This window comes from Heterodontus francisci, chromosome 4, assembly GCF_036365525.1.
Source record: "Heterodontus francisci isolate sHetFra1 chromosome 4, sHetFra1.hap1, whole genome shotgun sequence".
Lineage (NCBI taxonomy): Eukaryota > Metazoa > Chordata > Chondrichthyes > Heterodontiformes > Heterodontidae > Heterodontus > Heterodontus francisci.
Window position 1 is genome coordinate 123,303,556 of NC_090374.1, and position 16,312 is coordinate 123,319,867.

Here is a 16,312-nt window from a genome sequence, read left to right on the forward strand (position 1 = left end):
CATTCACGGGATGTGGTCATCACTGAAAGGGCCAACATTTATTGTCCATTGCTATCCAGTTGAGTGACTTAAGACACATATAGAGCAGACTGGGTAAGGACAGTAGATTTCCTTCTCTAAAGGATATTAATGAATCAGATAGATTTTTATGACAATCTGGTAGTTTCATGGTCCCCATTACTGATACTAGCTTTTTATTTCAGATTCCTCTAATTAACTGAATTTAAATTCCCTAGCTGCCATGGTGGGATTTGAATTCATAGTCCAAACTTTCAAATCAGGGTCAGGAATCCGGCACCGGGAAAAATTCTGGGCCCCGACCCCATTCCTCAGCTGCATCACTCTCACAATGCTATTTTTAAATGCAAATGCCCTAATTGATCAGGAGGAGAGCTCGATGCCTAATTAGTGGCACCAGCAGTAAAGGCAGGCAGCAGCCATGTTGGGGGCTGCCACTGCCTTGCCAAGGAGAGCAGGGTTACAGGGTTAGCAACATCGACGAGGATGAAAGGGGCCATGCAGGAAAAATGAAGGTCCAGCGCTAGTACTGCATAAGAAGGTCCATTAAGAAACAGTTTTAAGACAAAGACAAATAAACTTTATTTGGTCCTGTGGCGAACCCGACAGCTGTGCACCAGACTGTTTGGGTTCGCCGAAATAAAGTTTAAAAATTCCAATCTGCGATAGACAGGCCCCTTAACAAGCTCCTTAAGGAGCGTAAGGGGCCGTTAATTGGTGGTGAGCGGGTTTCCCCTTCCCCCTTCCCACCGAGATGACCTCCACGACCGTGATTTTAAAATCACACCCGCACCAGGTCTTGACCCCAAAGCCCTTTGAAAATCATTAGTCCAGGCTCCTGTAATATAACCACTATGCTACCATACCCCCATGATACAAGAACTGAGAGGTTATAACTATTAGGATTGATTGAACGGGCTGGGGCTCTTTCCTCTATAAAAGGGAAAGCTGAGAAGTGACCTGATAGAAGTCTTTAAAATTCTGAAGGGGTTTGATAGGGTAGATTTAAAAAGGATGTTTCCACTTGTGAAGAAATCTAATATTAGGGGCTATAAATGTGATAGTTACTAATAAATCCAATAAGGAATCCAGGAGTTACTTCTTTACCTGGAGAGTTGTTAGCATGTGAAATCTACTACCGCAAGGAGTAGTTGAGGTGAATAGCATTGATGCATTTAAGAGGAAGCTAGTATTGCGAAGTAAGTATTGTGAGGAGGCTCGTGTGGAAGCATAAACATGGGCTGAATGACCTGTTTCTGTGTTGTGAATTTTATGTAAAAAGTTAAAACCTATCTCAAAAGGAACCACCACATATATTTCTGCATATAAGTTTGAATTTTGCTCATCTTACTTTCCCAAGTAATATGGGCACCTAACATTGCCAAGTACTATAGGAAAGACAGAAGAGAATATAAAAAGCCTAGCAAGTATTTTCCAAGGATTCACAGAAAGCTTGTTTCTCAAGATTATATGAGTCATTTCACCTGGTTTTCTCCATGCTGACCACTACTTAACCATTTACCTCAGTGCCATTGGCTATGAGACTGCCAGTTTCCTGCTGGTGATGTACCAACAGAGCTGCATCTCTAGAATATACTGCATCCAGAATATACAGATTGAGGGGCTCCTGCCTGCAGCTGTCCCAGCAATAATACTTGCAGAGTTTTCACTTCACAAGGCAATCCATCAGTGAGTCATGCCACATGCTGCAACTGACCCACAGCCCTGCCCCACCATGGGCTGCTTCCTGTCAATAGTTGTAAAGGCCACAACCACCCTGAACGATTATATTATGATATCATTCAGGTTGCCACTGTAGACATCAGCAACATTAACCAGCCAATAGTACAGAAATGTATTAAGCAAGTCCAAGATGCATTACTCTCTAGAACAAATCATTTTATCCACTTCTCCATGGACGAACAGTTTCAGCACAGCAGGGTAAATCATTTCAGATTGCCAGAATTCCCCAAGATCCAAGCAGTCATAGATTGTACCCACATGACTATACCTGTTCCCTTGATCAATGCCACCACTTACATCAAAAGGGAAGGATTTCACTCACCCAATATGCAGCTTGTTTGCAACCACCTGCACTCCATAAGAAGTAAGTGGCTTCTTGCTTTCTCGGGAGCTACCAACATGGTTTAAAATAAGGCAGTTCACCTTGCTAGCACTCTTTGACCCAGAAAGGCAAGCCTCTGGGTGGCTTTTGGGAATCAAGCCATGGCTAATGAAATTCGTGGTAACAACATCTATTCACCCACCAGTCATAATACACTACATTATTGGCTTGTGAAAGGCATGTTTCAGGTCACTGGACCAATCTGAGGATGCTCCATATTATCATCTGGTCAGGGTCTCAAAGATCATCCGGGTGCATGTTCTGCTCCCCAAATTTGCCTTATCATAGACATCCCGCAAGAGGAAGGCATCCAAGGGGATCAGAGGAATCAGCCAGAGGAACAGCAGCAGCCCGAAAAGAGACATTGGTGTTACTCTTATACAAGAGGTTTTCAATTAGCCTCCACACCTGGTCAGTAGTAGCCTTCCCTCTCTCTCCACAAATAACTAATTATCTACAGACTCTACTCTGTGTGCATCAACTCTAGAGCAGAGGAGGTGTTTAAAAGGTAAGGTTGAATTATGTTTGTGGAGCCAGATGTGCTCTTCCAGGCCCCACAAAAATAATCTGTGCTGCAGCATCTCTGGAGAAGGACTAGATTAAGGTTAAGAGTTCACATGTTACACATTGGCCCCAAATAGTAAGAAGCAGTCAGCACATTTATAATTCTCCTAAAGCGGATGTTAAGCAAAGGTTTTAAAGGGCTACAGAACCAAGGTGGGTAGATGATGTTAAGATACCTATCAGCCATGATCTAAATGAATGGTGGAAGATTCGAGGGGCTGAATGGCTTACTCCTGTTCCTATGTTCCTATGAGTTACTGCAAGTTGAAACTGAAACCCACCAATACCCCCGCCAACAACAGGAAAATCCAATCTATTTGTGAGGTGATCTCACTATCATCAGACATTGAACTGTATCCATCCATTGAGCAGCAAGAAGATCCCATGCCTGTTTATTGATACTCCATAGAGATTGCCTAGTGATATCTGGCATTTTTGGGAGGTTCTGCGATGGAAATTGAGGGAATTATTAGTCACAAGTGATTGTTGCAAGGTTTTTTAAAGCCTGCCTCTTCCTTCACACAGCCTTACAGAGGAGGGCCTGTGCCTGCGTAAGCAAGTCAGGAAATATGTCCATGCCAGGGTACAGTCTGTGAACACTGAGATGCACACTGACAAGATTGACTTGCTTAATATTGCACAGCTCACAACAGCTAGGAACATTTAACAAAGCAGATGTGCTCTCTCTAGATAATCTGCTCACCGTGCCAGTGTGAAACTGCAACCCACCTACCCCGCCACGCACACCACTGCTCCCCACCCTACTCCCCCCCCTGTCCCACTCCAGGCTGCACCATTCAGAGTTCCTCAGAGCCATCTGAAAGTTTTTTCTGCTGGGTGGTATAGGGCATGGGATGGGGGTAGGTGGGTTGGTAACATCTACTTGATCTGTGGCTGTAGTGACCTCACAACCTCAACCCCCACTGCCGCATCTCCAGGGTAGCACTGTGTGGTTCATCCTTTAATCCACAAGAACTCCCAAGGCCTGGCAGACAGATTTTTTCTTAATTCTGAAAACAAAAAGAAAAAACACATTTTTGTTTTTGTTTCCTTCAAGTCCAATACATTGATTCTTTAGTTTCTGTGTATATTTTTTCAGATATTTTTACAGATATTGCACTGATATATATTTTAATCTTCTGTGTGTGCTAGCCATGTAGTTGAACAACTATCTCAGTAACTACACTTAAATATTTATTACTGGATGGTACAGTGGGCTATACAATGGCCTTTTACCTCTGGGACCTGAGTTCAAATGCAGCCCAGACTGATGAACATTTCCTCTGTCTGTTGACTGAATTTAGGTAGTAACCATCCAGTTTCTAGTGTACAGCACAAATCTGTCCCTAATTTAGCACTAATTGACATGGCTAGTATAGAAAAATGGAAGAAGTAGCAAACTGGTTCAGTGGAAAGCAGGAGAGTGTTCTTCTGAATTTGGGCTAAAATACATTACAGTGGCAAAGTCAATGAAGCTTTACTCTGCATCTGGCTGTGCTATACTTGACCTGGGGCGTGCTTGATGCAGGGTTTAATTTCTCAGCAATGGCATCACTCTCCTTAATAAGGACAGGAAAAAAATTACTGAATAATAATATTTTGTTTACCTGTAATATTTTTCTACTTGTTACAACAAAAGGCATTTACTTTTCTCACATATATTCTCAATATCTTCTTTTCCCCTTCCCCAGGAGTCATTGGAATCCCACTCATTTGTAAGTTGCCTGTCTCAGTATGGTGACAGGTGGATTTCCTAGGTGGAGCTAGAACTGTTTTTGGAAGGTACAAACTAATTTAATACTCTTTTTCCATTGGTCACATTTTGGTCGCAGTTACAATGCCACTTTCCTATCAGTGCAAAGTGATTTTGTGCATGCATCAACATGAAAGCTGCAGTATAAGTTAGGAGTCAGGTCTGACCTGTCTCTCAATGGCACTTCCAAGAGACCATTGCTCATCACTATTGGGTGGATTATAGCTCTAGTTAGGTGCACAGCTGGGTTTGAGAAGTGCTCTGTTATTTCTGGGTCTCCTGAGTGTTGTGTCTTTTCAATCTCAGAGAAAACAGACACAACCATATATCCTATCCCAATATTAAGCTGACGGGGAAATTAAGTTCTTCGCATGTCTGTCAGCTCTGTCCTGAGTTACATCCAAGCACTGCCCTCACCATAACTCCCATCTTGCCAATTGCACTTTTCACTCTACAGATACCAGTCTCAGAGTGATTGTACTTTAAAACTGCAGTCTAATATATTCAACATAGGGTGTCATGAAGGGTCCGAGTTGTAATAATTACATAATTACTCCATGTGCTCCATGTAAGTTCTGCAGGTGAATCAATTCAATGCATTCAGAATAATGTAATGCCATATTACAATATCCGGTAGGTTCATATTAGGAAAAGCAGCATTCAAAAATGTGCTTACTAATCCTTCATATTGACACATGCTGTTCCCTCATCTGGCAGTATAACATGGCAATTGACACATTCTGCATGGCAATGAAAATTGACTGATATTTTCCACCCCTAATATTAAAGTTTGGTTTGAGTGTAACTACATATTATCAAGGTGAAGTACATCACAAAATAAATAGAAATCATTTGGCTCATTTTAGTTATTCAATCCAGCGCAATGAATTTATAGTCACCTCATCACATCATAGAGTCATGCAGCACTCAAACAGGCCCTTCGGCTCACTGAGTCTGTGCTGACCAACAACCACCCATTTATACTAATCCTGCATTCCCTACCACATCCCCACCATTCTCCGACCACCTACCTACACTAGGGGCAATTTACAATGGCCAATTTATCTATCAACTTGCAAGTCTTTGGCTGTGGGAGGAAACCGGTGCACCCAGTAGAAACCCAAACGGTCACAGGGAGAACTTGCAAACTCCACACAGGCAGTATCCAGAACGGAACCCAGGTCGCTGGAGCTGTGGTGCTAACCACTGCACCACTGTGCAGCCCATCAGATAAATCAACCTTGAATGAATTTCAAAATAATTCAGGATGTGGTGTCAGATGAAACTTAACTGGATCTATCCCCAATACTGCCTTTTTAAAATTCATTTAGGGGATGTGACTGTCTCTGGCTATGCCAGCATTTATTGCCAATCGCTAATTGCCCTTGAAAAGGTGGTGGTAGTGAGCCGCCTTCTTGACTGCTGCAGTTCTTGGGGTGTAGGTACACCCACAGTGCTGTTAGGAAGGGAGTTCCAGGACATTGACCCAGTGACAGTGAAGGAACGGTGATATACTTCCAAGTCAGGATGGTGTGTGGCTGGGAGGGGAACTTGCAGGTGGTGGTGTTCCCATGCATCTGTTGGCCTTGTCCTTCTAGGTGGTAGAGGTCGTGGGTTTGGAAGGTGCTGTTGAAGAAGCCTTGGTGAGTTGCTGCAATGCATCTTGTAGATGGTACACACTGCTGCCACTGTGCGTCGGTGGTGGAGCGAGTAAAAGTTGAAGGTGGTGGATGGGGTGCCAAACAAACGGGTTGCTTTGTTCTGGATGGTGTCGAGCTTCTTGTGTGCTGTTGGAGCTGCAGCCATCCAGGCAAGTGGAGAGTATTCCATCACACCCCTGACTTGTGCCTTGTAGATGGTGGACTGGCTTTGGGGAGTCAGGAGGTGTGTTAGCGCCGCAGAATTCCCAGTCCCTGACCTGCTCTTGTAGCCACGGCATTTATGTGGCAGGTCCAGTTCATTTTCTGGTCAATGGTGACCTCCAGGATGTTGATAGTGGGAAATTCAACGATGGTAATACCACTGAATGTCTTAATTGCTGTTGTTAACCAACCAGCATTAAAGTTCTATTGATTTATTAAACAACAACTTGCATGTCTAATGTAGGTGCTTTGCAACTGCATGAACAAAATGGATTCAAAGTAGGAGAGAGTAGGAGGAGTGAGCAAAGGTTTAGGGATTAATGTGGCACGTTTTAAGGAGGATCTTAAAGGAGGAGAGGTAGGTTGAGAGTTGGATGGATTTAGGGAGGAAATTCCAGGTATTGGGAGCTGAATGCACAATGGTGAAGCAAATTTCAGGCAAGAGGGAATGCACAATTAGTCTGAAGGCAGAGGAACAAAGAGTTCAAAGTGGATTTGCATGTCTTCATGGGGTTATAGAGATAGGTAGGGTCAAGGCCATGAAGAAATTTAAAGACTGGAACATAAATTTTAAATATGAGGCCTTGGGGGATTGGGAGTCAATGTCAATCATAAAGATAGGGGTTTTGAGCAAGTGTGATTTGGTGCAGCAGCTGAGTTTTAGATGAGTTCGAGCTTATGGAAGGTGGAGAATGAGATGCCAGTCAGGACAATATTAGAGTAATCAACAAAAAGTGCTGGAAAATACTCAGCAGGTCTGGCAGCATCTGTGGAGAGAGAAGCAAAGTTAATGTTTCAGGTCAGGTGACCTGACCTGAAACGTTAACTTTGCTTCTCTCCCCACAGATACTGCCAGACCTGCTGAGTATTTTCCAGCACTTTTTGATTTTATTTCAGATTTCCAGCAAGTGCAGTGTTTTGCTTTTATATTAGAGTAATCAAGTTGGGAGATGACAAAAGCATGATTGAGAGGTTTAGCAGAGAGTGCACTGAGGTAGTGGCAGATGTGGGTGACACTATGGGATAAAAAGTAAGTGGTCTTTGTGATCATGTGGATATGGAATCAGATGCTTATCTCAGGGCCAAACAACATGCTGAGGTTGTGATCAGTCTGGCTTAGGCTGACAGTGGCCTTTGGAGAAGGATAGAGTCAGTGGATGCAAATTGGTGTCACTACCTCTTAACTGTGTTCAGATGGATATAATTAGTGTGGCATTAGATGGATGTTGAAATTACTGGAATCTCCCCCGGTCCTGACTCCATGCTTGTTTTTCAGAAAAAAAAATCAAAACATCACTCATTTCATTGAACATAATAACACCAGCTCGCTATAAATAAATAGTGGGCATCAATCTGACTTTAGAAATCTGTTGTCCCATTGTTTGAGATACACTTTTGTAGTTTATGATGCCATGTTAACCCTTTTACAGGATTGGTGTCATGTCATCCAATATCTGTGTCTCATATGTACAGTTGTTACTTGGAAATGCAGCCTCCCTTTTATTGCAGTAGTTGTTTATAAAGAAATTCCAGCAAAGTATTACATTTTAAAAAGCTATCATTTTCAGATGATTCTGCATTTTTACTTAGTTCAAACAGCCAGCCAATGAAAGCCAAACACAATGGGGAAACCAAGGTGGGACAGGGGAAGAAAAATGTGTGGAGGACAGCAAGAAAGTGCATATTTCTGAACTGAGGTCACGAGAAGGTTGAGAATATGCCCCCTTTTATACATTCTAGACTCTGCTTCAGATATAACCAACAAATTTCCTAAATACTAACTAACAGATACACAAGAGCATGGGTGGCCCACACTTGAACCTTGTTAACCTCAGATAAAACTCTGGACATCTTTAGTCTATAAAGTTGAGAAAGCAGGACCACCCATGTTGAAAAGTACGGCCTCACCCACTTTGGACCTGTTATATTAGAGCCCCAAAAACCATGCCGCAAATCTTTCCACAAAAACACACAGATTTCCCAGAATAACCCTCCTGAAATGCCTGTGGTGGCAGTGGGAACGGCTGTGAGAGAAGCCAGCTTGTCAGCAGTTTTTGCAGCAGACAGGTGAAGTACAATGTTAGTTGATTTAGTAACTTATAGTTGGGTGGGCACTCATGTTTATCTTCAAACACATTCTGGGATCACTGCAAAAACTTGTTCTGAGCGGAATAACTGAATGTGGTCCAACTACAGTGTGGTACCAGTCTCAGAATCACATTTTGTTTTATGTGAAATTCTATTCTAGACAAGCTCCAGGCTCTGTCAACACAAATCCTTACTTTAATAACCTTGGCTACAGAGCCTTATTCACGCTAGCAGATTGCTGCTGATATAATGTATTAACATTAATTCACAACAATGTCATATATATCGATTTCTGACACTAGATATTAGACTAGAAGGTTCTGTAAGTGGCCCTAACAGATTTTCAAAAGCACATTATGATGTAAGCACACAAACACATAACCCCTTTGCTTGAGAGCCAACTCCCTGATACTGTTTGGGGGAAAGGGGGTAACTGACCCCTTACAAATTGACTGCCCTGTAAAATGAAGGGAGAGGGAAACTGGAGGTGTAGATTAGGGTCAGGGAAATGGATAACTTAATTGCTGTTGTCTTTTTTCTGCCTTTGGCAATGACACTAATAACATGATTCTGCTGGTTTGTACTTGTAAGTGATAGAGGGATCCAGGGGCCACCAGGGTTTGTTATATTTATCTAAATTGGTTCCTTATTTGCAGAATGATTCAATATGTTATAATTGCTAGTGGTTAGAATATTTCCTATTGTTTAGGTCTTGAAAATTCATACCCTGGCGGATACCTTAAAGTTAATACGATATAGCAAACTGTATGTAAATTAAAATAGTTGCAATTACAGTTTTTCTTCATAAAAATGAAAACAAAATTTGGAAATGATACAGCCTATGTACTTATAGCCGTTCCCATGAAAAATGCTAACCCCACATTTCTTTGTGTGGCCATATCATCGCACTGCCCCACTTCTCATTTATTTTTGTTAAGTTGAGGTGCTGTGACTGTGCACTGCCAATCATTTGACAATTATGCCGCTGTGTTCCCTCTCCCAATTGATTTATCTGAATAACACACCAACGTCGGCTCCATCTGCATTACAACCTCACCATTCAGCAGCACCCTCTACATTCTGCCTACACCACCTCTTCAACAAAGGGGCACCTTTGAGCAATTCAGATTTTAAATGCTAATAACTCTCAACACAGTCATTCCATTTTTCAGCTAGGGACTGCATGCAATTCATGGGCATGGTCCAGGAGCATGAACAAGGTCAGATCATTACTGCTCACTCTTCTTAAGTAGCTTACAACAGTGTTTGCTGAGGTACCTACATTAAAACAATGACGTTTTCTGTGGCTGTGCTTCAGTGACTTTTTTTTGTTTTTCCAATTTTCGTCCCACCAGTTCCTTCCTGGAAGCATTTATTCATTCTGCAGTACAGTTCCACAGACACTGGTTTCCCTTAGATACCCAGTTCAAGTTATAAACAGTGAATTTCAGCAGGCTATTGAATTGTAGGGGACTTCAGAGCCAAATCCAATTCTTGCTTTAAAAGCAAAATACTGCAGATGCTGGAAATCTGAAATAAAAACAAGAAATGCTTGAAATACTCAGCAGGTCAGGCAGCATCTGTGGAGAGAGAAGCAGAGTTAATGTTTCACGTCTGTCTCTGAAAGGTCACAGACCTGAAACGTTAACTCTGCTTCTCTCTCCACAGATGCTGCCTGACCTGCTGAGCATTTCCAGCATTTCTTGTTTTTATTTCCAATTCTTGCTTTGTCTGGTTGGCATACATTACTGTTTTTTGAGTTGGAGTCCTTGGATCGTGATTCAGGTGCACAAATCCTAACCCAGGAATCCTGAGACCAATTGTACAGCATCATGTTCCATCCATCCAAGAACAGCTCGTAGCGCAGACCAGAAATCAAACTTGAGCCCGTCCTTAACTGCATTATTGACAGTTCCATTGGAAGAGCTGCCTTCAGTAACATTTTTAGCAATCATGGGATTTGCAAATTACGGCTAGGAAACACCAGTTCCCTAACTCAGAGGTCAAAGTTGAAATATTTTCAAAGTTTGTAAAGAAAAAAGCCTCCTCATCTTGTAACACTATCAGGCCCGCACGCATTAGGAAATATCGGGGTGCCCTGTCAACTCATGGACAGCGCAAAGCACAGATTTGCGATTTGGGTTGCTGGTTTGTCGAATTCGCTGAGCTCAATTCTGACTCTCAAGATTATACCTATTATTCATATCTAACAACTCATTCCCATTCTACTGTGCCGATTGACCCAGATTTATGTTTATTTTTAGGTCCCAGAGCGAGCTCATAGTGCTGTTTTCGCCGAGTGTTTTATTGTTTGGGTCACCACTACCACCAATTTTGGTTTGGAAATTGAAGTTTTTTTTAAGGCAAATTAGATTACAAATTGATTGAAATGAATAGAATTGTATCTTTTTAACATTCAGGTCAAAGGATGCTTTTTGTTCACAACTAAAACAGAGATGTTTCTGGAAGTATGTCATACTAGGAAGAGATGAGAGGTTTCAGTCACTTCTAGTGCAGCAATTATTATTGAAACATTATACGGATTCACTCTGTTGTAAGGCCAGTGAATAGAAGAACATTGCCATCTGCTGGAGTTCAGAAGTACCATGCAGACTTTACAGGTACTGAGATTGCCATATTAAGACCTAAATACGAACATATGAACATACAAACATATGAATTAGGAGCAGGAGTAGGCCACTCGGCCCCTCGAGACTGCCCCACCATTCAATAAGATCATGGCAGATCTGATTGTAACCTCAAATCCACATGTCCACCTACCCCCAATAACCTTTCACCCCCTAGCTTATCAAGAATCTATCTACCTCTGCCTTAAAAATATTCAAAGACTCTGCTTCCACTGCCTTTTGAGGAAGAGAATTCCAAAAGACTCACTACCCTCAGAGAAAAAATTTCTCCTCATCTCTGTCTTCAATGGGCGACCCCTTATTTTTAAACAGTGACCCCTAGTTCTAGATTTTCCCACAAGGGGAAACATCCTTTCCACATTCACCCTGTCAAGAGCCCTCAGAATTTTATGTGTTTCAATCAAGTCGCCTTTTACTCTTCCATACTCCAGCAGTTACAAGCCTAGATTGTCCAATCTTTCCTCATAAGACAACCCGCCCATTCCAGGTATTAATCTAGTAAACCTTTTCTGAACTGCTTCCAATGCATTTACATCCTTCCTTAAAGAAGACCAATACTGTACACAGTACTCCAGATGTAGTCTCGCCATTGCCCTGCATAACAGTAGTATAACCTCCCTACTTTTATATTCAATTCCCCTCACAATAAATGATAACATTCTATTAGCTTTCCTAATTACTTAGGAAGCTGAGCCTCTGTGGTGGTGAAGACTAAGTAGGAAGTCAGTTAGGTCTCAATATCAGCCAAGCAGGCTGACAACAGACACTGAAGGGTTCAACAGAAGTGGTGGAGAAGTAGAGCTGGGCTCATCAGGATTCATGTGGAACTTGATGCCACGGAGGGGCAGCATGTGATCACCGAGTGTTTAATTGTTTGGCTCATCACTATCACCAATTTCAGTTTGGAAACTGAAGTTTTTTTTAAGGTAAATTAGATTATAAATTAATTGAAATGAATATAATTGTATCTTTTTAACATTCAGATCGAAGGATGCTTTTTCTTCACAACTAAAACAGAGATTGTTTGGGGAAATATGTCAAACTAGGAAGAGAGGAGAGGTTTCAGTGGGTCCTATGATAGATCCTGGGAGGACTCCAGAAACAATGATGTAGGATGGGAAAAGAAGCCATTGCTAGAGATGCTCTGGGTGATGAATGGATAGGTAAGAGTGGAAACAAATGAACAGTAGGTTAGTGGGGCAAAATTCCTGGAGTAATTCAAGAGTTCATTAAATGCTGTGATGGAGAGACTATTGATTTTTATGGAGGGATGAGCTAGATGGTCAAATGTGTTAGTATGCCACAGGATTACAATGACCTTTTTACTGAGTTACACACAAGATGCATATCATACTCCCCAGATTCACCAATATCTGGAAAAACATCATACTGACAGGCCATATATTTCACTGAAATACAAATTGCGTTTAATAGGAACATAGGAACAGTACCAGGCCATTCAGCCCTTTGAGCCTATTCTGCCATTCTGCCATCTTGCTGATCTGTATTTTAACTCCATCTACCTGCCTTCTGCCTTAGTCCATAATCCCTGGTACCTAATAAATCTCAGTTTTGAAATTTTCAATTTGGTGTAGCTTCGACAGCTTTATGGATGAAATAGTTCCAGATTTCCACTACCGTTTGTGTGAAGAAGTGCTTTCTGACATCACTCTTGAATGGCCTATCACTAATTTTAAGGTTATGTCCCGTTGTTGTGCACTATCTGACCAGAGGAAATAGTTTTTTTATCTATACAATCAACTCCTTTAATCATATTGAACACCTCAATTAGGTCACCTCTTAATCTTCTCTACTCAAGGGAATAGAAATCTAGTCTATGCATCATGTCCTCATAATTTAGCCCTTTTCGCCCTGGTATCATTCTGATGAATCTGTGCTGCACCCTGTCCAAGGCCAATATATCCTGCCTGAGGTGCAGTGCCCAGAACTGAATGCAATACTCCAGATGAGAGGTTTCAGTCACTTCTAGTGGGTCCGATGATAGATTGTGGGAGGACTCCCGAGGCAATGATGCAGGGTGGGAAGAGAAGCCATTGCTGGAGATGCACTGGCTTCTGTACCGATGTAACATAACTTCTACCTCTTTGTATTCCAGCTCTCTTGCGATAAAGAACAACATTCCATTAGCCCTTTCCATTAGTTTTTGCACTTATCCACTAGCTAATAGTGATTTTTGTACTTGGACCCCTAAATCTTTCTGCTCATCCATTGTTCTTAGCTTCCCATCGTTTAGAAAATACTCTGATGCATCTTTCTTAGGCTCAAAGTGGATGCCCTCACCCTTTCCCACATCAACCTCAATCTGCCACAAAAACAAGAAATGCTGGATTCACTCAGCAGGTCTGGCAGCATCTGTGGAAAGAGAAGCAGAGTTAACGTTTCGGGTCAGTGACCCTTCTTCGGAACTGACAAATATTAGAAAAGTCACAGATTATAAACAAGTGAGGTGGGGGTTGGGCAAGAGATAACCAACCCCCACCTCACTTGTTTATAATCTGTGACTTTTCTAATATTTGTCAGTTCCGAAGAAGGGTCACTGACCCGAAACGTTAACTCTGCTTCTCTTTCCACAGATGCTGCCAGACCTGCTGAGTATTTCCAGCATTTCTTGTTTTTATTTCAGATTTCCAGCATCCGCAGTATTTCACTCTTATTTTAGAGTTTTGAAAGGAAATGGCTGAAGCAGCAACAATTTCCTCACCTATTTCTTTTAATAACCTGCAGAGGAATTCATGGGGTTATGGAGATTTGTCGATCTATAACCTCATTAGTTTCACTAACACTATATTTTTACTTATATTGAATCTAATTAGTTGCTTCCCTTGATCTAGTTCCTTTTTTATTTTATTTATGGTACTTTATCCTCATCCTCTACTGCGAAGACTGATACAAAGTAACTGTTTATTAGGTCTCCCATTTCTTGATTTCCATTTACAATATGTCTGTCTGTCATTAAAGGGCCAACATTACTCTTAGCCACTCTCATTTTCTTAAATTGCAAAAATGTTTAGTGTTGTCCTTGATACCTCTTGTAAGCTTTTTCTCATATTCCCTTTTTTCCAGTTCTTACTACTTTCTTTGTATTTCTTTGCCATGAGTTGTATCCCTCCCAGTCTGCTGGATCTCTCCTGTTATAAAGTAAGGTGTGGATTTATACAGAAGGAATATGAATCACTAGGTAATAAGTAATGGAATACTTACCTTTCAATTAGTATTTTAAAACTTTTTTCAGATTAAAATAACCAAGTGTTTCAAAGCTGAGTCCTTTCTCAAAGTCTTTTAAATCAGATTTGAATGGCATGCTGTTCAGCACCATGGAGTTCCATCTCACCAGTGTGATGTGCAGCTAAATGTTTGAATTAAGTGAACGGAAGATGTAGCAAAAGTAGATAGCTTGGCCCAGGCATCTTCTTTCACCTCAGATCAAAGACACAGTGGTGGGTGATACTTGTATGCTAAGTTAATGAGCACTGATACCCAATATTTGTGTATTGTAGGAACTGCCAGTCTTTGCACAATCAGCATCCAGTCAGCTTTTGAGAAACAAAGCTCCTTTTCAATGGTGCAGCTATTGGAGAAAAATGACTGTAAGGCTGAATTCTGACTGACAGTGATTTACAATAATGTCACCACTGTTCTTCAGAGGATCCAATAATTGTTTGGTGATAATTCTACAGCTACTGGAGCATCCAAAGTTTCACAGAGAGAACTTACATGTAGTTTTTTATTTGTTCATTGGATGTGAGCAGCATTGGCAAGGCCAGCATTTATTGCCCATCCCTAACTGCCCTTGAGAAGGTGATGGTACCGCTGCAGTCTGTGTGCTATAGTTACACCCACAGTGCTATGGCTAGAGAGTTCCAGGATTTTAACCTAGGGACAATGAAGGAACAGTAATATACATCCAAGTCAGGATGGTGGTGTGACTTGTAGGGGAACTTGAAGGTGGTGCTGTTCCCATGTCCCTGATGCATTTGACCTTCTAGTAGTAGAGGTTGCAGGTTTGGAAGGTGCTGTCGAAGAAGCCTTGGAATGTTGCTGCAGTTCATCTTGTAGATGGTACACACAGCTGCCATGGAGCAGCAGTGGTGGAGGCGGTGAATGTTTAAGGTACGTAAGATGCGCACACACACACTTACACATTTTACTCTCAGCCAGGTGTTACACTTGGACTAGCTGCAATTTCATATGAAACATGTGGTAAGTGCAGCATGCTTAGGAGCAAAAAGGTGAATTTAGACATATGGGGCTGGATTTAGTCATCGCAGTGGTGATCCTGCCAATGGGTCCGAACATGGGGGTGGCCCCGCTTTGGTGGTTTGTGGTACCCGAGGCCGCATCTTGCTGGCGATGTCCAATTAATTGGCTACCACAGGGGCGATCGTCCCTATTAAGGTCGACTGCCCGTCCCCAGAAGCTGCTGGCCAATTGAAGGGCCAGCAGCTCAGCAGCCTCAGCAGCTCCACGGGGAATGGTGGCCACTGCTGGGACTGCACCTGGAAGAAGTGGACACAATGGATGGATGGCACCCTCACAACCAGGTAAGTGGGGTCTGGGGGCACCGGGGCCAGTCAGGCAGACCCCAGCGAGGGGTGGGGAGGGGTTGGTGAAGGTAGGTGGCACCATTGCTACAGGGTCAGCCATTGCTGCCAGAAGACCCTTCAGTGGGCCAAAGAGTGCTTGAATAGGAAGGTGCCCCTACCCGAGACTGCTAGAAGGCCACTAAGCTTTACCTGGCAGTCTCCCCTTGTGGTGAAGGGTACCCCTGCCGCTGGTAAAATGCCAGCGTGGCAAAAAAAGGCCCATAATTGGCCATTTAAGTGTCTCAAATGGCCTCTGAGTGGGAGGGCCATCCGCCACCTTCCCCACCGCTGGCAAGATGGCATGGAGTGGGAAAACAAGGGGCATGTCAGCTCCCACTTCCCACGCCATTTTACAGCCCCCCACCCCACCTCCCAGCCCATCCCCAGAGGGCTGATAAAATTCAGCCCATGGTTCCCAAAGCTCTCCACCACTGGGGTTTTCCTTGTGTCATTTCTGGCTGTTGTATACTAGTTTATAGAGATTGGTTTCTATGGTTCATCAACAACTCCATTGCCATTGTTTCATGTGACTAACAGCATGGTTGAAGCCGAACTGGATGGACATTTGTCTTTTTTTCTTCCAGAAATTCCTATGTTCCTATGAAATAGCATGATTCAGGATAAGCCCACATCTGTCATTGGGCCCCTGT